Source organism: Prosopis cineraria, unplaced genomic scaffold (genome assembly GCF_029017545.1).
Source record: "Prosopis cineraria cultivar Desert tree isolate PC_DT_omini unplaced genomic scaffold, ASM2901754v1 PC11, whole genome shotgun sequence".
Taxonomy (NCBI): domain Eukaryota; kingdom Viridiplantae; phylum Streptophyta; class Magnoliopsida; order Fabales; family Fabaceae; genus Prosopis; species Prosopis cineraria.
Genome location: NW_026555342.1, coordinates 40485599 through 40510045, shown reverse-complemented (window position 1 = coordinate 40510045; position 24447 = coordinate 40485599). Strand labels below are relative to the sequence as shown.

Sequence of the window (24447 nt, the reverse complement as noted above, 5' to 3'; positions counted from 1 at the left end):
TCACAAAAATATCACACTTTCCAACAATATCTTGAATAAATCAGCACCATCTATTGGAACTTACACAACTGTGACCATCTCAGATGATCTCTTGATCTTATTTAATCTTAAATTAATTAATCTAATCACACTGGGCTCCTTTTACATAAACATTAAAAGAAACTAGCATGTTTATTATATGGTACACTAAATGTAAACCGCAATTAATTACTGAACGAGGTACACTATATTCTAGAAGCATTGATGACAATGTTACCTAAATAAAAATCAGACTTGTTTTATAGGCACTATCGTGGTCCACACAACACTTTGGATCCAAAAAAGTGTCTGAGACGGTACCATAGGGCTGCTATTCGAAGAAAAAAACAGAGAAAAAATCGTGTGGCAGATCATACAAATCACCATTCCATGGTTTCAGCAATAAAATATGACAGAGAAAAAGACTACAATAAGTATAATAGTATCAAATGTCTACTAAGGCATGGTCACAGCAGGAAAAAAAAGGAAGAGAAGAAAACACACGAGTCTGATATTAACACTATTGAAAAAAGATAAGGAAAGATTTACTGGTCATGCATCATGAAATACCAAGCGGACAATGAAAAAGGTAAAACAGTTGACTGATGATCAATCATCACCGAAAAACATGCACTAACAGAATTAGAACAAAAAGAGCAACATAAATCAGATTACCCCCACGTTTTAAATCTGAACTAACCGAAAAAAGCACAAAGGACAAAAAATATAGATACCACAACAGCTACCCGTTGGTCAATACATTCACAAAGATACAAGCCTTAAAAGTTAGAAAGCAACATGACATAAATAAACCACACAGTTGGTTATGCTTCAATAAAAAAAATGAATGAATGTTGATGTTCATGTCTTTAACTACTTATTGAAAGTGTAATATCATATTTCTATAGTGGCAGGTTAGAACAAATCATGACATGCTCTAATTTTTTTCACAAAAATATCACACATCACAGATCCAACAATAGCTTGAAGAAATGTGCTGTGTTATCTAGAAAATTATACAGATGTGACGAAGTCAGATGATATCTTCAAGATAATAAATCTAAAATTAATTAACCAAACCACATTGGACCCCTTTTACATAACCATATAAAGAAGACGTTTATCATTAGACTTAATCACCATGTTATTGATAAGATATACGAAAATTAAACCACAATTAATTACTAAAAGAAATTCGGACATATCTAAAAGCAGTGATGATAGTGTAAATAAAAATTAGACTGCTTTATATGTACTATCGTGGTCCACACAACACATCTAATCCAAATAAGTCTCTAAGAGGCTGCCAGAGACTGAATAACACGCTACAACTGGAAGAGAGAAAAAGACACAAAATCATGTAACAGATCATACAGATGACATTTCCAAGATTTCAACAATAAAACATGACAAAAAATAAAAAATATTGCAACAAATATAACAGAAATCGATGACAATATAGGCATAGTCATAGCACAAAAAATGGAAGGAAAGACAAGTGACCAAAAAGCTAATCAATATAACAAACATATCAGAAACTTCAGCAATGTAAGTAATACATCACGTAAAACTGATCAATGTTGGATAAAAAAGATAAAAGATATTTTTAAGGCATCAAGACTATATATATACACCAAGTAAATTATAATTAACACATAGTATATGATCCAGTATAAAGATTCAAACTTACATATCACAACCATATCCTTAAATAAATAAAGATAAGAAACTAACTTCGACAATATAAATTAAAAACCGAATTTGATTGAAACAGGACAATAGCTTTGTGCCAATTTTTACCAGCATTATTACAGTATAAGTAGCATGTATAAACAAATAAAAGAAAAATGGCAACTATTTGATTAAAATGAATGGAGAAGGCAGGACCGAATAGAAACTACACATAACATTTAAGAATAAAATATATGGTGCTAAAGCACCAATTACAGATTCAAAAGGCCAAAGGACCATAGATCTACAGCACTTTTACAAAGTTCTTGAAAGGGTTGGAGAGCTAGAGATCTTCAACACCTGGGGACAAGATATAATCTTACGAAGAACAGCCCCAAAAACACAAAAAGATACAACTTTAACATAGTTCCTGAATATGACACACACAAAAGGCCCTAGAACTAAAAAGGCAGCCCACTTCGTGCAAGTACTTTCATCCTAAGTCCCCCCGAAGCGGTGAAGAAGAGTCCCGGAAGAATCTCATAGAAGGTGGGGTTCCAAAAGACCCTGCAGAAATAATAGTGTGCAGATTGCAACATTTAAAGTAATCAAAGAAAAATCCAGCTCATGGCACAATCCCATCATCATATCTTAATCCTCAATGGCTCACAACCAAAACAACAATAATAATCCTCGCAAACATTTTCTCTCTTGTACACACACTTTACACTCATCTATATTTATATATATATATAAAATATCTCCTTGGTATATTAAATGGGAATACAATATAAACTTGATCTATACGTATAAAATTGTTTTTATTATTAATTATGATATATAGTATCCTTTCATTAATAAAAAGAGTGAAATTTAATATTTATATTGTATTTGACCATTATTTACATTTAACATTGTCATGCATTGCATGGGAAATAAATTCTTTGAACAATATCTCTGTTTTGGAGTCTGTAATGGTTTCATTTGAATTATTTGCTTGAATAAACAGTATTATGGATTGAGTTGAAGAGGTGGTTTTGATGCTGGCAAGGGGATGAGATGATGGTATAAATTGCATCATATAATATTGGGTATCAAGTACCCAACATGATTCAAGCTAACACATGACTACTATTTATAAATTTTATTATTTTCAAGTATGAAAGTAACATATTATCTTTAATTGTAATAGCTATAAAGTATAAGTTTTCCATGCCATGCACCGGTGAGTAAATGCTAAAAACATGTTGGTCACACTAGAATCTAAACAGGAAAAAATGTTCTATAAGTTGGTGAGTAAATGTATAGGACAAAATCTAAACATTATTTGTTAATGGTTGTTTTATATGTTGGTTATTGAATTAGTAAATGTCATGTTTATTGATCATTGAATAAATCACAAACTTATTGTTAATATTTTTGCACAAGTTGATTGGGTTATTTTTCATAATGTAAAACAACTCTGAAAAAAATTAAAAGATTACTTTAAAGGTCTTACATAGAAGGAAACGCTCCTATGCAATGTGCGGGCGAGTGAATGCTAGTTACTTAAAATGCTGCGTTGTACCGGCAGCACCATCAAGCAGATTTTCTTCCGGTGAAACCACAGATTAGATTGAGCCAGACACAAGAAGCCAATTTAAGTTAACATCTACATGTAGAACTTCGATCCTTAGATTGGTAAGCAATGGTCTGAAAACCTCCCATGAAAAAGCCGTCTCCTTATCACATGTTACACTTTTTAAATGCTCAAGATTCATGACTGAGTCTGGCAATTCACACCTTGAGCAACCTGTCATGTACAACTTTTCTATACTTTGCAAGCTACCAATGCCCTCTGGTAAATTTCTTAGGCTTATGCAGATTGAGATGTCAAGAACCCTTAACTTGGAAAGCCCACCAATTGAATCTGGTATAGCTCCTAAATCAGCACAGGAATTCAGCCCCAGCACTTCCAAATTCTCCAGCCTTCCAATTTCTTGCGGCAAAGTAAAAACTTCTGGCAGTTAATACTTAGCTTCTTGAGGGTTTTAATATCACAGGGACCAGAAGGCACTTCCACCATATCTTTGCAATAGTCAATGTTCAATTCTACTAGCATTGGCAATGAATCTGAAATTGGTATCTTAGAGCTTCCAAAAGCTTGACTTGTATCACACATATAAAGGGATAATTCTTGCAGGCTCTTCAAGGTGCCAAGGGGAGGAACAGAAACCTTCTCCAGTCTAATTCTTTTCAGGTTGAATAAAGAACCCAGTATCTCAAAGTTTTCCAATTCAGAAGTATGGAAACCATTGTTAGTGAATGCCAGAACCTTTACGCTACTCATTTTCTCAGTGAGCTTCGGCAGGGAATACTGCTTAGTACGAACATTCAATAATAGAACCTCAGTTTCCAATAACTGCGAGCTGCCCCAATCTAAAGTGAATGTTTCGCAGAAATAACCCAATTGGCATCAATTTAGAGCACTTTGCAACTTTCTAATAGGTATTCTCTTTTAAATCTGCAAGTGTAAATTTTTAAGGAAGAGATCAAACTAACCAGTTGATATAGACAATGTGCGAGCAATAGCAGGTTGCTGCTTTAGTTTAGCTCGCCATTTAAGGAATATTGACAACAGGCGGAAAATAATGCTTTGCTGCTGCTCTTCCAGACACCATTGGCGATTATTTTCATTTATGCCAATCATCAATCTTCTCGGTTCAAATGGTTCTTGGTTGCTTTGATGAATTTCAAATTCTCTTAGAAGGTCATGCTGCACGATGAAGTAGTTGTTGTAGTATTTTGTCTGAATCACTTTCAATTTTCCGGGTAAATGAGCAGAAATTAGCTTCCCAACTAAGGAAAAATTCCAGACAAGGTAGAAGTATGCGTCCTCTTGTCTGATATTATGCTAGTCTTCAACTTATGTTCTCTATTTGATGTTCAATAGAATAGTACTCGTGCAATTACATGAAGCTACATCAGCTATCTTCTGTTAGATATCAACGCCTCTCCCTCTCTCTCGAGGTCCTTCTCTTCCTCACGGATGTTTCTTGAGTGTTTCTATCCTTGGTCAGAAAAATGCAATGACGGTGAAAGAGTAAAATTTCTGGATACTGCTGGACAAGTGATTTGGGCAACATAACTCACCTATAAATATGTATGTGCATTAGTTAGTGATGTACTGATGGGCGTGTGATAGGTGCTCAAAATAATAAAAGAAAACAAAAGAGATAAATCTATTGAGATGATATAAAACAAGAATCTTGTTTTATACTTCTTTCAATAGTCACGCTTAGGAGAACCTCTAAAAGACTTAAAGGAATTATTTTATTCATGATGATATGCTAGCTTTTAAGTTACTAGTCATATTTATAATGGTAAATACAAATGAAATCTAGATAATTAGATAATATATAACTAGATAATGAAAGACAAGATAAAATCTAAATATAAGATCTAAATGAATAAAATCTAAATCTAGATAAAAACTAAATATCTAAATGAAATCTCATAATAAATTAAATTTCCTAATCAATATTTAAAAATGTAATAAAATCATATTTAATTTATCTTTTACCGTTTTCTTCTCAAATAAGTCTTTACGGCAATCTTATTAGGAATCTTATCATTACCCCCCTTTTGAAAACTCAACTTGTCCTCAAGTTGAAAAGAGGGAAATTGAGCTCGCAAGAGGTTGTAGTCTTCCGAACTTGATTCTTCCACATATCATCCTTGCCATTGCACTAATAATTCAAGTGCATTATGTTGAGTCTAGTGATGAGCTATGTAACATCCCAAAATTTTAAGACTTGGATTTATAAAGATAAAATAAAAGAAAATATCTATAATTAAATTAAAATTTAGAATAATTTGATAGAGGTCCAGAGTTTGAATTTTACTAAGCAAAAATTTAGTTTTATTTGATTTTTAACTATGGAAAAAATTACCAAAGTTGACCCGGGCTTTTGTGCAATAATAAAAAATGTTGGGCCATTTCTTGTAATTTTTCCCAAACTTTTAGATCAGCTTTTATAAGAGGAAAAATAGACCAAAAACGCAGAAAAGAAAACAAGGAAAGAAAGGAAACACGTGAGAGAGAGAGAGAGAGAGGAAGAAGAAAGGAGAAAGAGAAGGAGTTAGGCTCGGATCTAGGAGTCTTTGCGACTGTTGCGAGCTCGGCTATACGATAGATAAACTCCCTACTTCAATCCTCTTCTCTTTCTCTTGATTTTCTTCAATTTTTAGAAGAGGAGATTTTTGGATTTTGATCTCAAAGGCTTTATTCTTGTAAGCTTTTGTTTCTTTGGATCCTAGGGAGGATGTTTTGAGTTTCTATATAGTGATCTAATATTTTGAGTGAATAATTGGATGAAAAGAGGTGTTTTGGGCACAAAATAAATCCTGAGAAATTGGGTTTTTGCTCTTCAATGGTTTAAGCTTATTGATTTAATTATAATTTTACTATTTGAGCCCAATAAGATTTAAATTAAGGTTTGGTTTTCATTATAAAGGCTAATGGTGAAAGTTGGTGGCACTAAGTAAAGGTTTTTACTTGATTAAAAATTTTATATAAATTAGAAATTTAGCCTAGTGATGGCTAATAAATGGTTTTGGTGGTTAAGTGATACTATGTGAATGGTTGGTTAAATATATGGACTATTGGGATGGATTATGGCTCATAGACACAAGTTGTGTGGTATGAGTTATAGTCTTCATTAATGCTATTTGTCATGATAAGTGATGTGGATCACTTATATGTTGTAGAAAATTGTTGGTGGAACTTATTGAGAAGTAAGGAACAAGCCGAGCCCTATTTTGTACAAGGGGAACCCTTTTGGTACCAAAGGGTTGAGGTAACAGGGAAAATTTATATTTTCTATTACTCTGTTTTAGCTATTTTTGAATAAATATTACTAGCTATCATGCATTACATGTTTTAAAAGATTAAATGTGCTTTATAAGGGGTTATGGGGTACTACTTTGATTATAGATTGTTTAATAACAATGTTTTTATGGAAACGAGATTTATAAATGTTATACTACTTTAGAGTGTTGAATGGTCAATACTCACGAAAGATAGACAAGAGTAAAAGGCATGATCTTGGTGGGAGTTCACCAATGAGAAGGTGTGGATTTTTGATATTTTATGTCACACTGTCAGTACTCAGTGTTGTCTTACGTATTGTGGACTTAGTGCACTAAAGTGGTTAGTGTATTGAGTGTTCGACACCTCTCAGTGGGGGAGGGAATCCGACATATGAAGTGTGAGGTTTAGTGCCTAGGCCAAGGTAGCCCTCACATGGAAAGTAAGTTCGGCTGGCTCTGAGAGGGAGTTAGCTTTAACTGCTTAGGATTCACGTCGAAGGGGCATAGGAGGTTCGGTGGATTAGATCATGCCTTAGATTATGTTTTGTGCCTGTGGAGGTACAAGTAGGTATAAGGTTTACCTGCGAGTTAAAGAGTGCCAGGGGGCATTCTGTTGGTCATGAAAGGCCATATCGGCCTAGGTCATGCATTCATGCATTTTAAATGGCTAAATTATATACTATGTTGAATTTATTATTCATTCATTTGATTATGGCTTACTTTGTAATAATCAATGTAGATTTCACTGTTACTGAGGCTGTGGTTGTCTCACCCCTTTCTTTTCAATATTCTAGGTCTAGGCGAAGGATCCAGTGGTGGACGTGGAAAGGAGCAAAACTAGGGGTTTGCTTGTGATTTGTAAAGAACTGCAACCTCTTTCTTTTGAGCAAATATATTGTAATGTATTTAAGATTAGGGTGCCAGTAGGACATGATAATGTGTGTGTGTGTGAATATGTGTGGATTGTGTGCTTGCATATGAATTTTTGTCTGTTTGCAGACTTGTGGTTAGGAAACTTGGTTATGGTGTGTGGTTTTGATGGATTTACTTAGTAGACCAAGTTTCTATTACAAGCAGATCTTTATTTTGATATATATGTGATTTTATAAGCAAATGCAAAGTGGTTGCATTGCAAATGGTGTGTTATGGGCAAACATACAGTTTGGATAAAGAGAGTGGGTGCGTGGGCCTCACAAGGAGCTCTGAGCCAAGTGAAAATGTAGCATATGTATTTATATAAATACATGGTATTTGGATTGATTTGTGACCACTCTTGTATGATTTGTGCATTTTGGGGGTCTAGGGCCCATTTTGGGAAATGGCACTCGGGTGGTCAAATTTTGATGTATAGAGGTTTTCCATCATTTGAATGTTCTATCAGGTGTTTTTAATCTTATTTGACGTGTCCAAAGTATTCCCACAGGTTTGTGACCATTAGGATGAGATTTGGACAATTTTGAAAATGGTTTTTACCAAAAAGCTGCACTTTTGCATCCGGGTGTCCAAATCTTAATCCGACCGTTGGATTTCTCTAAAATTTGGGTCACAAGTAAAACCTTTTATAAGCTTCGTGTGGGCTTTGGAATCATGTCAATCGGATATCGGACGGAGAAACGACGCACTTCGGAATTTGGTCTGGAGGTGCTGTCATGACAGCATTAAATTGCTGTCATGACAGCTACAGTGTTGATGTTGTAACCTGCATAAAATTCAATCCGTCCGTTGGATCTTTTCAAAATTTAGTATGCTAATAGTATTCTTTAAAAGTGACATGTGGGCTTTGGAATCACTCCGATCGGAGATCAGATGATGAAATGGTGCACTCCGAAAGTTGGTCCGGAAGTGCTGTCATGACAGCAAAAATAACCAATTTTTTATCATGTCTAATTTTCAATCCAACCGTTGGATCTTTTTGAAATTTGGTATACTTATAGTACCCTTTGAATGTGACGTGTGAGCTTTAAAATCACTTCGATCGGAGGTCGAATGACGAAACGGTGCCTCCTGGAAGTTGGCCCAGGAGGGCTGTCATGACAGCAATTTAATGCTGTCATGATAGCATCTTTTTATTTCACTTTCGTCTAACTTGCTTCCGCGTGCTATAGGTAGAACCTATAAATTTTTTTTAAAGGCTTTAAATGGTTTGTTTCCTAAGTTGGTTTTAGGATTAATTCCTTAACCACACTTAGTATATTTGAATTGTGTGATTTTTGGATAACACTCGGGGCAAGTGTTACATTTGGTATTAGTTTTAGGTTTATGATTCCTTTTTCCTACTTGGCACCTTAAATACATTACTTTTTTGCTCTTTCCCTTCTACCACTAACCTGGACTAATATTGTTTTTCTTTCTCTGGTTTGTTCCTTTAGGAGGGGAGAAAGGTCCGTACGCTTGTGGCCGTACACCTTTCAGTTCTAATATGGCTCGAAGGGGAAGGGGTAGATCGAGGAATGAGGAATGACCACCACCTCTACCTCCTTCGCCTCCGCCTCCACCTCCGCCACCACCACAGGGGATGGATGCAGTCATGGCTAGGCTGCTTGAAGTTATGGTGGATATACAGCAAAATCTTAGAAGTCATACTGTTCAGATCAGCATGTTGACCTAAGTGCTGGGCAGGGATCTTCTAGTACTATGGGAGCTCATGCACCAGTTACTAATAATCGAGATTATGACATATCCGAATCTTGGAAGGAATTCTCTCGTTCTAATCCGACCACATATGATGGTAGTATGCTTGATGGGAAAGCTGAGGAGTGGTTGGATCGGATGGGGCAGTTATTTACTGTTGTGAGGTGTACATCTGAGCAGAGGGTTATCTTGGCTATGATGCAGCTTGTTAGTGAAGCCAAGCATTGGTGGGATTCTGTTAAGCCCACAGATGGAAGATCTATGTCTTGGGCTGAATTTAAAGAAAGATTTTATGATTTTCACTTTCCGCCAGCTTTCAGAGATGAGAAAGAGGCAGAGTTTCATGCATTTCAGCAGGGGGACTTAGACGAGGAGACTTTTATGAGAAAATTCAATCAGCTGTCTAAGTTCTCAACATATTTGAAGGCTTCTAATGATAGCAAGTGGAAAGCAAAGAGGTTATTAGAAAAGATGAGGCCAGAATACCGCCAGCAGCTATCTTTGTTGGGCGAGGCGACATATGATGAGATGTGTAATCGTCTGAGGATTGCCGCTCGTCGAGGCCGAGACACAGAGAGTAGCCGGAGTAGGGATACACGAGGTCGATTTTCTTTTGGGTTGGCTCCTACTGGTGGTGTATCCAAGAGAATGGGTTTTAGCTCTGGTTCTTCTTCTAGTGGCTCCTTTAGAACCGGATCTTCTTCTGCTTCTGGTAATCGAAATTTAAATAGGGGTTCAAGATTTCAAGGTAATCGGGGTGGTAATATGAGATCTGGGGGTTCTCGTTTCTTTGGGAATGCTCCAGCACGTTCTTCACAGACCAGTCAAGCCCCAATTCTAAGCACAGCGAGGTCACCTTGCAATAGATGTGGTAGGGTTCATTTTGGTCGCTGCTTTGCTTGCTACAAGTGTGGAAAGTTAGGCCATTTGATCCGTGACTGCCCTGATTTACATGAGAGCTCGGACCGGAGGAACGTGTTCCTGGTAAAGTGTATACAGTATCTCAAGAGGAGGCTAGGAAGTCATCGAATCTAATCACTGGTATGGTTTCTATCTGTGGCCTCGATTTAAAAGCTTTGTTTGATTGTGGTGCGACGCAGTCTTTTATTTCTGCCGAGCGCTTAGATAGAATGGCTATGCCTGTTGACCAGTTGCCCCATGATATAGAAGTTTCCTCTACTTCTGGTTTGGTTGGTCGATCCAGAATGGTCTGTAGGACTAAGATGACTTTTAATGGGCGATCGACTTGGGTGAATATGATCAAATTACCTATGCAAGGGATTGATTTAATTATTGGTATGGATTGGTTGACAGCTTATGGTGCTGTCTTAGATTGTGTGGCTAAGACAGTGACTTTGGTAGAAGTACTGGAGGTGATCAAGGAATACCCTGGTCATTCTTGTTTTCTTTCTTCTTTGCAAGTTGAAAGGTTGATTGAGCAGGGTTGTGAGGCTTACATGGTAGTGCTCGCTACCCAAGGGTCTGAGACAGGTATAGTGGATGAAATTGAGGTTGTTAGGGAGTTCTCAGAGGTGTTTTCTGAGGATGTATCAGGATTACCTCCAGAACGTGAGGTTGAATTCTCGATTGACCTGGTACCGGGGACTCAGCCAATTTCAAAGGCTCCCTATAGAATGGCTCCTTCAGAGTTAGCTGAGTTGAAGAAGCAACTTGAGGAGCTGTTAGATAAGGGATTTATTAGACCTAGTGTTTCTCCTTGGGGATCTCCTGTCTTATTTATGAAGAAGAAGGATGGTAGTTTAAGATTGTGTATCGATTACAGGCAGTTAAAGGCTTTAAATGGTTTGTTTCCTAAGTTGGTTTTAGGATTAATTCCTTAACCACACTTAGTATATTTGAATTGTGTGATTTTTGGATAATACTCGGGGCAAGTGTTACAAGCTAAGACTTGATCTGGTACCACATGGAACTCAAAATCTGCAGTAAGTGGTAAGGATGCTGGAGAAGCCGGTGGAACCATCCCATAAGCAAGACGTAAGAGAGATGTATGGAAAATAAGGTGAAGTCAAGCATCTGAAGGAAGTTCCAATTCATAAGCTACCTTGCCAATCTGCCTAAGAATCTTATAAGGGCCAAAGAAACGAGGGGACAATTTCTCGAATTTCCTCTTGGTGAGAGATTGTTGGTGAAAGGGCTGGACCCGTAGCCAAACAACATCACCCACAGCATACTTGACTTCCCTCCTATGCTTGTTTGCATAAGCCTTCATCTTGTCTTGAGCTTTACGCAAATCATCTTTTAGGGGTTTGAGCATTGCATCCCTAGTTTCCAATTGATCTTCTAATTCATCTATTTGAGTTTCACCTTTCACATACGGAAGGAGGGGAGGTGGATCTTTACCGTACACCAATTTGAAGGGAGTAAGATTTGGCGGATGCATGATGACCCATATTATATGAGTATTCTGCCCAACACAGGAACTTGTGCCATAGACGCAGTTGTTCATGTGCAAAACATCAAAGATAAGCTTCGAGGCCTCAGTTAACCACCTCTGTTTGATCGTTTGTTTGGGGATGATAGGCAGTGCTCATCTTTAACTTAGTCTGACTTAGCCAGAATAATTCTTGCCAAAAGGAGCTCATGAAAATAGGGTCCCTATCAGAGACAATTAAGCGAGGCACCCCATGTAGACGGATGATTTCTTCACAAAAGACTGCTGCTACCTTCTTTACAGTGTAGGGATGTGCCAGGGCAATAAAGTGGGCATATTTGCTTAAACGATCCACTACTACCAATATAACCTCGAAACCGCTCGAGTTTAGGAGGCCGATGATGAAATCAAGTGAGATGTCTTCCTAAATTTGGGAGGGTACTAGTAAGGGTTGAAGAAGACCTGCTGGTGCCAATGTTTGATACTTATTTTGCTGACAAGTGGCACAATGCCGTACATATGCTTTCATATTTGACTTCATGGAAGGCCAATAAAAGTGCTTTGCAAGCCATTTAAAGGTTTTAAGAAAACCACCATGTCCCCTAATAGCCGATGAGTGAGCCTCCACTAGTAATTTGGGTCTCAACTGTGATGTGTAAGGAATGACTATAAGGTTGTCATAGAAGAGCTTTTGGTCAACCAAGTGGAATTTTGGTTGAGAAGATGGGTCCCTATGCAAATCCAGCATTATCTCACTGGTGAAGGTATCTAATGCCAGCTCAGAGGATAGATGATGTGTAGGATAGGAGGAACAAAGAAGAATAGAGAATAGAGAAGGATAGGAAGAGACAAGAGAGATAAGAGAAGAGAGGATTTTTGAATAGTACTCAAAACTTATTATTCAAAGAGAAAACATATGGATGAATTACAGAGTCTGTTTTTATAGGACTCCCTAGGATAGACTAATGGTCTAACGGTAACTAACCGTAGCTGAATGAATTATCCAATTATCCTTTAATTATCTGTTTACACATCAATACCCCCCCTTCAAGAACCCTTGACCTCAAGGGTTAGAAATAACAAAGCTAGGGTGCTGTTTCTGTAACTGAAACAAAGAAATCCAGCTAGCCTCTTCATCTGGAAGGTTCTTCCATTTCACAAGAACTTCCGTGATAATCCTGCCTTTTCTTCTACCCCTCCGTTCGTTCAATATTTTTTTTGGAATTAAATCTGAAGGAGATTCTGGCCAATCAATAGGGGGATGCCGCTGCTTTACTGAAGGATCAGGGCATAATTTGAGCAATGAGACATGAAAAGTGGAGTGAACCCCTGATTCTGGAGGTAATTCCAGTTTATATGCTACTGGTCCTATCTTTTTACAGATTCTATAAGGCCCAAAATATCTCGGGGCTAATTTCTGAGAGCTTCTTGAGGCTGTAGAAATCTGACGATAAGGCTGTAACTTCAGAAATACCCATTGTCCTATCTCAAACTCTTTATCACTTCTATGCAAATCTGCCTTCTGTTTCATTCTATTCACAGCCCTATTGAGATGATATTTTACCATTGCTATAGTCTCTTCTCTTGCTGAAAAAGTTCTGTCAACAGCTTCTACTACCACATCTCTAGGCAAATATGGAATATGCACAGGAGGAACCTGTCCATACAACAGTTCATAAGGAGTAGTTTTTGTGGAAGTGTGATGGGATGTGTTATACCACCACTCTACTAAAGAAAGCCATTTATGCCACTCCTTAGGTCTTTCCCAGCACATACACCTTAGATAATTTTCCAAACAACGATTAAGTACCTCTGACTGCCCATCCGTTTGTGGGTGATATGAGGAGGTCAGTTTCTGCTCCACTGCCAAAACCTTCAAAAATTCCCTCCAAAAATTACTAATAAAGAGGGGATCTCTATCACAAATAATTTCAACCGGTGACCCATGCAATTTGTACACATGGTCTAAAAATTGCTGTGCCAATGTAGATGCTGTGAAAGGATGAGATAAGGACAGAAAGTGTGCTTATTTACTAAAACGATCAATGATTACCCAAATCGTATCTTTCCCATTTGATTTGGGCAACCCTTTTATAAAATCTATGGTCACACTCTCCCAAACTCGACTGGGAATAGGTAAAGGCTGTAGCAACCCGGGATAAGCTACTGATTCAGCCTTACATCTTGCACATGTATCACAGTGCCTTACAAATTCCTTGATGTCATCAAATAATTTTTGCCACCAGAACAACCTTTTGACTCTTCGATAGGTAGCTTGTACCCCTGAATGTCCTCCCTGTGAACTTGCATGAAGCCATTCTAGTATTTTCTGCCTTACGCTAGGAATATTGCCCACCACTAATCTGCCATTCCTTCTTAAATGCTGACCATCCCAAGAATAATTACCTTCTACACCTCCCTTTTGTTGCAAATGAGCTTTTAAAGCCCTCAAATCAACATCCTCATCCCAGCTTTTTTGGATTTCCAGAAAAAGGAATTCTGAACAGGTCTGCAGCGATACTTGGAAAAATTCATCTTTTGGCATCCTTGAAAGAGCATCAGCTGCCTTATTGTCGTTGCCCCTTCTATAATGGATCTCATAATCATATCCCATAAGCTTGGTCACCCAATACATTTGAAATGCAGTTTTAAGCTTCTGATCTAACAAGTATTTAAGACTTTGCTGATCAGTTCTAATAATAAACTGCCTTCCTTCCAGATATTGATGCCAATGTTCCACAGCTTGTACTACCCCTAACAACTCCTTCTCATAGATAGAGAGATTCAGATGTCTAGGAGCCAAAGCCTTGCTGAAAAATGCAATAGGTTGACACCTTTGCATCAGAACAGCACCAATGCCTGAACTACAAGCATCAGTTTCAACCACAAACACTTGCGAAAAATCTGGAAGAGCAAGAACAGGGGCTGCCACCAGTGTTTCTTTCAACTTTCGGAATGTAGCAGCAGCCACTTCTGACCACTGAAAGTTATTCTTCTTTAGTAGTTCAGTTAGGGTCTTAGTTAAGGAACCATAACCCCTAATAAACCTTCTATAATAACCTGCAAGTCCCAAAAATGATCTCAGTTGTTTTACTGTGGTTGGTTCAGACCAATCCATGACTGCCTTGATCTTCTTGGGGTCTGTTGAGACAACTCCTCCACTTATAATGTGTCCCAAATATTCTACTTGTGTTGCAGCAAACGTACACTTGCTTTCCTTTACAAAAAAACAATTTTTCCTTAGTATTTCCAGAACTACCTGCAAGTGTCGTGTGTGAGATTCTAAACAGGGACTATAAATCAGAATATCATCAAAGAAAACTAAGACAAATTTTCGTAAATACTCCTTGAATATACTATTCATGGCCCCCTGAAAAGTTGCAGGTGCATTAGTGAGCCCAAAAGGCATCACTAACCATTCATAGTGACCCGAATGAGTACGAAAGGCTGTTTTATAGATGTCTGCAGGCTCCATTCGAATTTGATGATAACCCGCTCTTAGATCCAGCTTAGTGAACCATTTAGCAGCCCTTAATTCGTCCAAAAGCTCTTCCACCAGCGGAATACGGTATTTATTCTTGATCGTCCTCTTATTCAGCTCTCGATAATCAATGCACATGCGCCATGATCCATCCTTCTTTTTCACCAACACAATTGGTGAAGAAAATGGTGAGCTACTTTCTTGAATGATTTGAGATTGTAACAGCTCCTTCACCATATCTTCAATAGCATTCTTTTGAGCTGCTGGATATCGGCAAGGTCTTAAATTGACTGGGTCAGAACCTTCTTGCAGAATAATAGGATGGTTGTGGCCCTCTCTCAAAGGGGGAAGAGATTTAGGCTCCTTGAATACATCTGAAAATTCCATCAACACGCCTTGTACCGATTTTTCAGAACCCTTCTCCCCCTGCAACTGAAAGTAATACCGTTCTTCATCCTCCTTTTCCACTAATTGCAGCATAAACATCTGACCTTCAGCTTCTAATTCATTTTCAATCTTTTTAAAATCAACAATTTTACACCCTACAGCTACTTGAGACTGTAATTTACACACTTTCCCATTATACCAGAATGTCATGGACATTTTGTCATAATCCCAATGAGCCTGATGGATGGTTTTAAGCCAAGATAACCCTAGAACCATGTCATAGGTCTTGACTTCCATTATTTGAAAGTCCCCTACGAACTCTTCGCCCTGCATCTTCCACTTCACCCCCTTTAATATCCCATATACTTTCAATTTTCCACCCCCGGCCACTTCCACTTTTGCCATCGGGCCAAAATCACCCTTCCACCCAAGCTTCCTAGCCAAGTCACAGTCCATGTAGGCATGAGAAGCTCCATTATCTATGAGAATTTGTACTTGTCTTCTACCCACATATCCTGTAATTCTCATAGCCGAGGGTCCCACACTTCCCTATATTGCATGTAGTGAAATTTGCAAACATTCAGAGTGTTCTGGAATGTATTCGAATTTTTCTGGTGTTTCCATGTCTGGATTCATGTCTTCATCAGCTTCCTTGGGCCCCTCCTCTTCCAATTCAATGAGTTGCAATTGCATTTTTTGAGTTTGCGAGCAGATATGATCTTTGGAAAAAGGTTGCCGACAATAGAAACATAAGTTTTTTGCCCGTAATTCCCTTACTTCTTCTGGGGTCAGCGTTCTTGTGTTGCTCGTATTTATTCTTGAAGACCCAGCCCCTGCGTGTGAAGAAACAGAAGCAAAAGAAGCTGTCTTGGGTGCGAAAGAAAGAGAATTAGAAGACTGGACCGTTTTACCCTTACTAAATGAAGACCCACTGCTGCCAGATGGAGTCTTTGCCTCTCTCCACCTAGTCGTTCCCTTCGGTTCGCTTGGATAAGTATCCAAGACACCCCCTTGCAGTCTCGACTCTGAGTTTCGACCCCACTGAAACAAACGTTGTCTCGACTCAGTGCCACGCGTCTTCGTCTGTGCTTTCTGGCGATTTACCTCATGAGTACGTGCTATATTTCTCGCTTCTCGTAATGTTCTTGGCTTGAACATCCGCACTTGGGCTGCAAATTCTTCCCCCAAGACCGCGGTATACGTTTGAACGAGATACTCTTCTGAAAGTCTGATCTTGCAGGCTATGGTGTCAAACTCATCATCGAATTCTTCAAGGGAATCGGTTTGTCGAAGCTTCATGAGATCTTCCATGGGAGCCTCATAGGTGGGTCCGAACCTCTGCTTCAATTCTTCCACATATTCTTCCCATGTCTATCGACCACTTACATCTGATGCTGTAAGTCCTTGATGCCATTGCCATGCCTTCTCATCAAGGTGCAGACTTGCCATAAGCACCTTCCAGTCTACAGGTGTGTTATCTTTTTTGAAAATAGAACTCACACTTCAAGATCCATCCCAAGATATCACTTCTTTGAAATCTGGGAAACTCCATTTTTGTAAAACGCATGCGAGGCTGATACTCCTGGGTTTCCATTCTGGGTCGTCCTCTGCGCTGGTTATGACTGGCCCTTCCTTCATCGGATGTATCAGTACGATCACGTACTATCTGAGCGACTTGGTTGGTGAGAGCTTGGACGTCACTTGGCAGATTAGCCAATCTGGCAAAGGCGTCTTCCAGTGCGCGAAGTCGGTCTTCACTGTTGTCTGCCATGGTAGGTTGCAATCTTTGTGCTCTTGTTTTAGGCATACAGGCCGAGAACTGCCAGCTCTGATACCACTGATGTGTAGGATAGGAGGAACAAAGAAGAATAGAGAATAGAGAAGGATAGGAAGAGACAAGAGAGATAAAAGAAGAGAGGATTTTTAAATAGTACTCAAGACTTATTATTCAAAGAGAAAACATATGGATGAATTACAGAGTCTGTTTTTATAGGACTCCCTAGGATAGACTAACGGTCTAACGGTAACTAATCGTAGCTGAATGAATTATCCAATTATCCTTTAATTATCTATTTACACATCAATAGATCTTGCAATTCAAACGCGAGTGGCACTGCCATGTGGAAGAAGTCTGCATGTTGGGGTCGCCTTGACAAGGCATCCACTCCTTTATTTTCCATACTTGCCTTGTGGATAATAGTGAAATTAAATGGTAAAAGCTTTATGATCAATTGTTGTTGAGTATTAGTGGTGATGCGTTGTTGTAGTAGATATTAAAGGCTAGCATGATCTGCTTGTATGAAGAAATGTCTCCCAAGAAGGTAATGGCACCATTTTTGTACTGTAAGAACTAATGCTAGGAGTTCATGATCATAAGCTGATTTGTAATGGTTAGAGACAGAGAAACCTTTGCTGAAGTAGGCAATAGGATGGTTGTTTTGCATAAGGATAGCTCCAATTCCTTCCATTGATGCGTCACATTCAATTGTAAATTCTTCCTCGAAAGCGGGTGGCTATAAGACTGGGGCCATTATCAATGAGAGTTCAAGGTGATTAAAGGCCTTCTGGGCTTGTTCAGACCATAGGAAAGCATCCTTCTTAGTTAATTCAGTAAGCGGGCAAGCAATGATCCCAAAGTTCTTTACAAAACGCCGATAATACCCTACAAGGCCAAGGAAACCATGCAGCTCCTACATGTTTTTAGGAACAGGCCATTCTTGTACAGCCTCCACCTTTTCAGCCTCAACTTCCACTCCTTGGGCAGAAATTTTATGCCCTAAAAATGGAACTCATGGCATCCCAATAAAGCATTTTTTTAAGTTGACACAAAACATATTTTCTTGCAAGGCCTTCAGAACTACGCGTAAGTGATCTTGATGTTGTTAAAAGGAGGGGCTATACACCAGAATATCATCAAAAAATACCAATACGAATTTCCTCAAATAGGGACGAAACAAGTCATTCATGGCAACTTGGAAAGTAGCTGGAGCGTTAGTTAAGCCAAAAGGTATATTTGTGAATTCATGGTACCCGAAATGAGTGCAAAATGCAGTTTTGTGGATATTTTCAGGTAACATCTTAATTTGGTGGTGGCCGGAATGAAGATCAAGTTTTGAAAAATAGACGGCCCCATGTAATTCATCTAATAACTCATCAATGTTAGGGATTGGATACTTATCTGAGATGGTAATGCTATTTAGTTTAATAGGACTGGACAAGCAAATGGACTAGAACTAGGTTGGATAAACCCCTTTGCTAGCAATTCTTCTATTTGTTTTTCAATTTCTATTTTTTGATAGTGTGGCTACCTATACAGTCGTAGATTAGGAGGATTAACCCCTGGTAACAAAGGAATAGTGTGCGCATGGTTTCTAAATGGAGGTATACTAGTAGGTTCTTCAAAAACAAGTGAATTCCTTAAACAACGGCTATGGTGTGAAATCTCAGAATGGGATAGAGTTAGCAGAAGCAGCTAGTTGTTGCATTGAATTAAACTGAGAACCTCTAGTGTCATTAGGTACCCCTTAAAGCTTATATCTCTTGCCATTCAACCAAAAAATCATAAAGAGTTTATTCCAGTTGGCTTGCACTATATTAAGAGATGCTAGCCACTTAATTCTAAGAACTAAATTAGCCCCTCCCAAAGTGAAGGGGTAAAAATCTTCCTTAATGGTTAATCCTGTCAATCCCACTTCTACATTTCTACAAATTTGGTTGCGGTGCACAATACTATTGTTACCGATTTGAACTTCGAAGGTGGAAAGAGTCTGGGTAGGGAGATGAAGTTCCTGTACTAATGCATCATATGTAAAATTTTGCGTGGACCCATTGTCCACTAATAATAATACTTCTTGAGAGCAAAGCGTGCCACGCAATTTCATTGCTGATCCTAAATTGCCACCTAAAATTGCGTTAAGTGAGATTTCTACATCCTAAGGCTCTGCTTAATTATTCTCAACATCTTCTAGATGAGGCATGATTTCCTCTCCTTCATCCATAATCTCCAGTAATGCAAAAGACCCTTTACAATGATGCCCAGGACAGAAAACTTCACCACAATGGAAACAAAGACCCTTCTCCTTCCTTCTTTAGTGCTCGGCTCCCATGGAATATGGTCTGGCCGAATTCAAGCTCATTGGTTTGAGCGAAGAAGACAAAGCCAAAGATGCCTAGGACTTGTATGCATTAGAAGACGTGTTCGAGTATTCATTTTGCTGCCTCTGGTTTGGGTCACGTGCAAAAGATGATGGATGATTAGTGAACCAGGTCAAATTCTGAACTGGGTTGGGTTTTGACCCATGAGTACTCATCTTCCCTTCAAATTCTAGGGCCATACTCATTGCATGATAGACACTCCCTAGTTTGTGTATGTGCACATCAGAATGCAATTCAATCTTCAAGCCACTTAGGAAAACACTGAGGAGGTAGTGCTCTGGCCAATTTTTGACTCTAGCCGATCATTTGGCGAACTCTTGGCAGTATTCTTGCATGGAGCCGACTTGTTTGATGCTGCAGAGATGTTCATTGGGATTTTGGTATTCAGGTGGACAATAATTTTCTAGTAGTACAGTCACCAATTCTTCCCAGTATAGCAAGGTACGTTTATAGTTTATCCATGAAAATAAATCTAGTGCGTCTCCTTCTAAAGACATTGAGGCTATGTCGACCTTTGATTCTTCTGGATTATGGTAGTACTAAAAGTATTTCTCTTGAGAATCCATCCTTGAGGGTCTCCTCCATTGAATTTGGGAAATTCACTTTTTGGTTGAGGTGGATGAGGACCCCTTTGATAGTAAAAGTCTAGTTCTTCTTCGCTTTCGTCTTCCTAGTTAATTCATCTTCTTTGGTCATCCTGTGTTCTTCGATTTTTGCGTATGGCCAAGGCTTCTAGTGCCTTTACTTTTTTGTGAAGCAAATCAAGCTTCTCAAGTCATGCTGCAATAGTAGCCAAATGATCTGGTGTAGTCTGGCTGGAATTTTCTGGATTTTTGGTGTCTGAAAGTGTGTTGTTGGATGCGTTGGCAAGGGGCCTGATAGATTCATTGCTAGTGCATGTGGTAACCATGGTTAACTAGGCTCTGATGCCAAATTGATAGGTGCTCAAAATAATAAAAGAAAACAAACGAGATAAATCTATTGAGATGATATAAAACAAGAATCTCATTTTATGCTTCTCTCAATAGCCACGCTTAGGAGAATCTTCAAAGGGTTTAAAAAAATTATTTTATTGATGATGATATGCTAGCTTTTGAGTTGCTAGTCATATTTATAATGGTAAATACAAATGAAAGCTATATAACTAGATAATAGATAACTAGATAATGAAAGACAAGATAAAATCTAAATATAAGATCTAAATGAATAAAATCTAAATCTAGATAAAAACTAAATATCTAAATGAAATCTCATAATAAATTAAATTTCCTAAATAATATTTAAAAATATAATAAAATCAGATTTAATTTATCTTTTATTGCTTTCTTCTCGAATAAGTCTTTACAAGAATCTTATCAGGAATCTTATCAGTGTGGAGAGAAGAAAGAAAGAAAGAGTGAAGTGACACAAGGTGAGAGAAGAGAAAAGAAAGTGTGTGTGAGTGTAGCATTTGTAAGAGTGTAGAAGTGAGGCAAGAGAGAGACAGAGTAAGGGAAAATTACGAGATAAGTTATGAGTGTTTGAGTGTATTGTAATTTGAGTGAGTAATAAAAGTTTATTTTCATTTAAGTCCCTCTCTTTCTCCATCCTCAAATCCCAACATTTGGCACTAGAGCCGGAGCTATTGAGGTGTAGTTGGGCTGCTTGAGAGTAGCTGATAGAGTTTGAGTATTCAAGCAGAAGACTTTAGTGGTTAGGCACAACCAAATCGCCATGGCAGACATGATGTCGAATGCTTGTTCAGTGGAGAAACTAAACAATGAGAATTATCAAGTGTGGAGTACAATAGTCGAGTTCTATCTCGGAAGTCAGAATCTTTAGGATCTCATCAACAGAGATGACGCTACACCCCCCGACAAATCTTTGGCAAGTAAGGGCTAAGAAAGCTCTTTACATATTGGCTGTTATTGTTGAGCCACAATTCATTAGATATGTCAAAGAAGCAAAGACGTTGAAGGAAGCATGGGATACATTAGCCTTGCTATTTGAAAGAGCAAATGATGCAAAGTTGCAGTTATTTGAGAATGAGCTTGCCTCAATTTGATAGAATGATATGCGAGCAAGTGACTGCTTTTCAAAAATTAAATCTATTTGCAATGAGATTTGAAAGTTAGATTCAAGGAACCCCATTACGACACACAAATGCAGAGATTATGGGTTAAATCCAAAATATCACAGCCTAGTCACGGCAACAAAATGTTGGTTTAAGGAACCAACCTTAGCCGAGTTGGAAGGTATCTTAGCCAATCAAGAAGCTTTGAATACACAAATGTCCAAAGTTTCTTTGAAAGACAAGGGAAAGGCTCTCTTTTGTATAAAGAGACATCAACAAGAGAATTCAAACTCAAAGAAGCAAGGAAATGATAGAAGGCAACAAAGCAATTGGTATAGAGGATGTCACAATAGAAGCTCACGTCAAGGTTACAAAGATTGAGACAGGCTTGACGAAAAACAAATCATTGAAAGAAAGGTCAGTGTTATAATTGCGGGAAGGTTGGCCTCTTCACATGAGACTGCTGGCATAGAAGGGCTGAAGGAAATGTTGTCATCACCAATAAAAATGACAGTGAGGAAGAATGGGATTTCGAAGCATCATATGTGCCATTGAAAAATAGATGGAGACAGAAGATTTCAATGGAAAAGAAACAACAGCATTTTGCATCACAGAAGCAGCAGATGAAGTCAAGGAAGAGAATGTTAAAAGTTCAATTAAGAAAAAATATAAAGACGAAGATGGAGAGCAAGACCAATCTTCACCATCACAAAGATCTGTGAAGATACAGAAGTCAAGAATCAAGAATGTTTAAAGTCACAAGACAAAATTGGCCGCTTATGAGTAAATAAAGAGTGAAGTGACACAAGGTGAGAGAAGAGACAAGAAAGTGTGTGCCTGTGTAAGTGTAGCGCGAAATGAAGTAAGAGAGAGAAAGAGTAGAGGAAAATTATGAGAAAAGTTATTAGTATTTGAGTGCAAGTTGAGTGAGTAATGAAAGTTTATCTACAACTCTTCCTCCACCCTCAAATCCCAACATCTTCAACTACATATAGCAATTACACATTAAGAGACCATGGGAAAAAGATTAGTTAATGTACCTCGTAACAAGGAGATTTGCCAGATTCAGGAAGACTAATTTATTGATTATGGTCATCGCTTTTTTCCTGTCATCATCTATTTTATAAAGTTCTGCCCACGTATCAATGAGAGCCATGATGGGAATTTTTTGGTCTTCCGGAAATAACCCTAGGTCCATCAAAAACTCCCTGATGATGGGCTCATCTTCCAAAACATCCAAGCTTCTTTGGAGAAAGTTAAGCAAACTTGTATTAGAATCAATAATAGAATGACCTTGCGACCATTCCTGTATCATCTTTTGCCACGCCTCATACGGTTGCTGACGCGGTGATCAGCGATTACTTTAATGGCCAAAGGTAGACCTTTACAACTTTTCACAACCTACATTTCATCGCAAACGAATAAGGTCCGAGAAAATGATGATATAGGTTATGAGTTATGTCAAATTATCGCTGATCTTGCCAACTTCTAAAATTCAGCATAATATTTATCAAACGTAGAAAGAGGGAAAGATAACTTCCACGAATCGAAAGTGAAAAGAAGAAAGGGGGGGGCACCTCTTGGACAAGATTTTCATCGGGATTGCATGAGCTGTTGTCTTTTACGAGAGCTAAGTGACGGAAAAGGGTTAGTGCGTCTTCATCACGAAGCGGTCCCAAGTGGATTTGAGGGTTTACACTTGGAATTGTAACCCTTGCAGTGATCAAAATTTTATAATCGGGAATCTGAAACTTGAAGTTCTGAACAAGGGATTCTGAGCCAGGCCAAACGTCATCCAACACCAACAATATTGGTCTTTCTATTTTACTAAAACGAGGTCCCAACAGTTTAACAGCTTCTTTGTCGCTATGAACCTTGGGAACCCAACTTTCACAGGTTTGAAGCAGCGCCTCCACAATGACCTTAAAGTTGGGTGTTTTTTGAGAAGGTCACTAAAAAGATATGGTCTCTGAATTTACCTGATAAAACCAAGCAGATATTTTGCATCAAGGAACATTTGAAGTCTCGAAGGTAACAATAACATGCCTCTTGGTTCTTAATTTGTTGTGGACGAAATTTCTTTCTTTGTTTTTTTTTTCCGTTGAGAATCAAAGCATTAGGACATTACGTCCTCAAGTCTGAGGCAAGAACCTCCTTGATACAAGTCCATAGGAATAGAAAAGAAAACAGGATCAGTTCACGTCAGTACTTCCTTTGCGAGGATATCTGCAACCATGTTTGCATCTCAGCTACACCATATAATCTCTGCGTTCCATTCACAATGCAGCAAGCGCTGAATCTCTTCAACCAGCTCTCGATCAGGATGGTTATTAGCAACCACGTTCTGGGCCACTTCCAATGCTTCACTACAGTCAGTTTCAATCACCACTTTCCTCCACCCAAGGTCCCATGCTCGCTTGAGACCCCAAAGAATCCCCCAAGAGCTCTGCACATAGGCTGCTGCCATACCCGATATAGCAGGAAAACCCAGCTATTAGTTCACCCAAGTGGTTACGTGCCACTCCACCACATGCAGCAACGTCTCCTTCTCCTTGACATGCCCCATCTACGATAAAATTTAACAACCCCATCTCAGGAGCTTGCCATCCCGTTTTTCTCCGATTCAACCCATCCCTAAGAAGGTCTGTGTTGGGCCACCGCATCATTGCATGCACCTGGGCAAGTGTGGCCTGAACACCGATAGCCTTCTTTTGAAACACATGTAAATTCCTATTCAACCATAACTGTCTGCATAGAAAAATGAACCAAACATCCCACTTAATGCCCTGTAACATGGCCTTCTGAGAC

General features: G+C 38.6%; 1 pseudogene; it reads right to left on the bottom strand.

The window, feature by feature from the left end:
- Positions 1–1907: 1907 nt before the first annotated feature.
- On the bottom strand, positions 1908–23646 carry LOC129287258 (probable disease resistance protein At5g66900; annotated as a pseudogene).
- Positions 23647–24447: the final 801 nt, after the last annotated feature.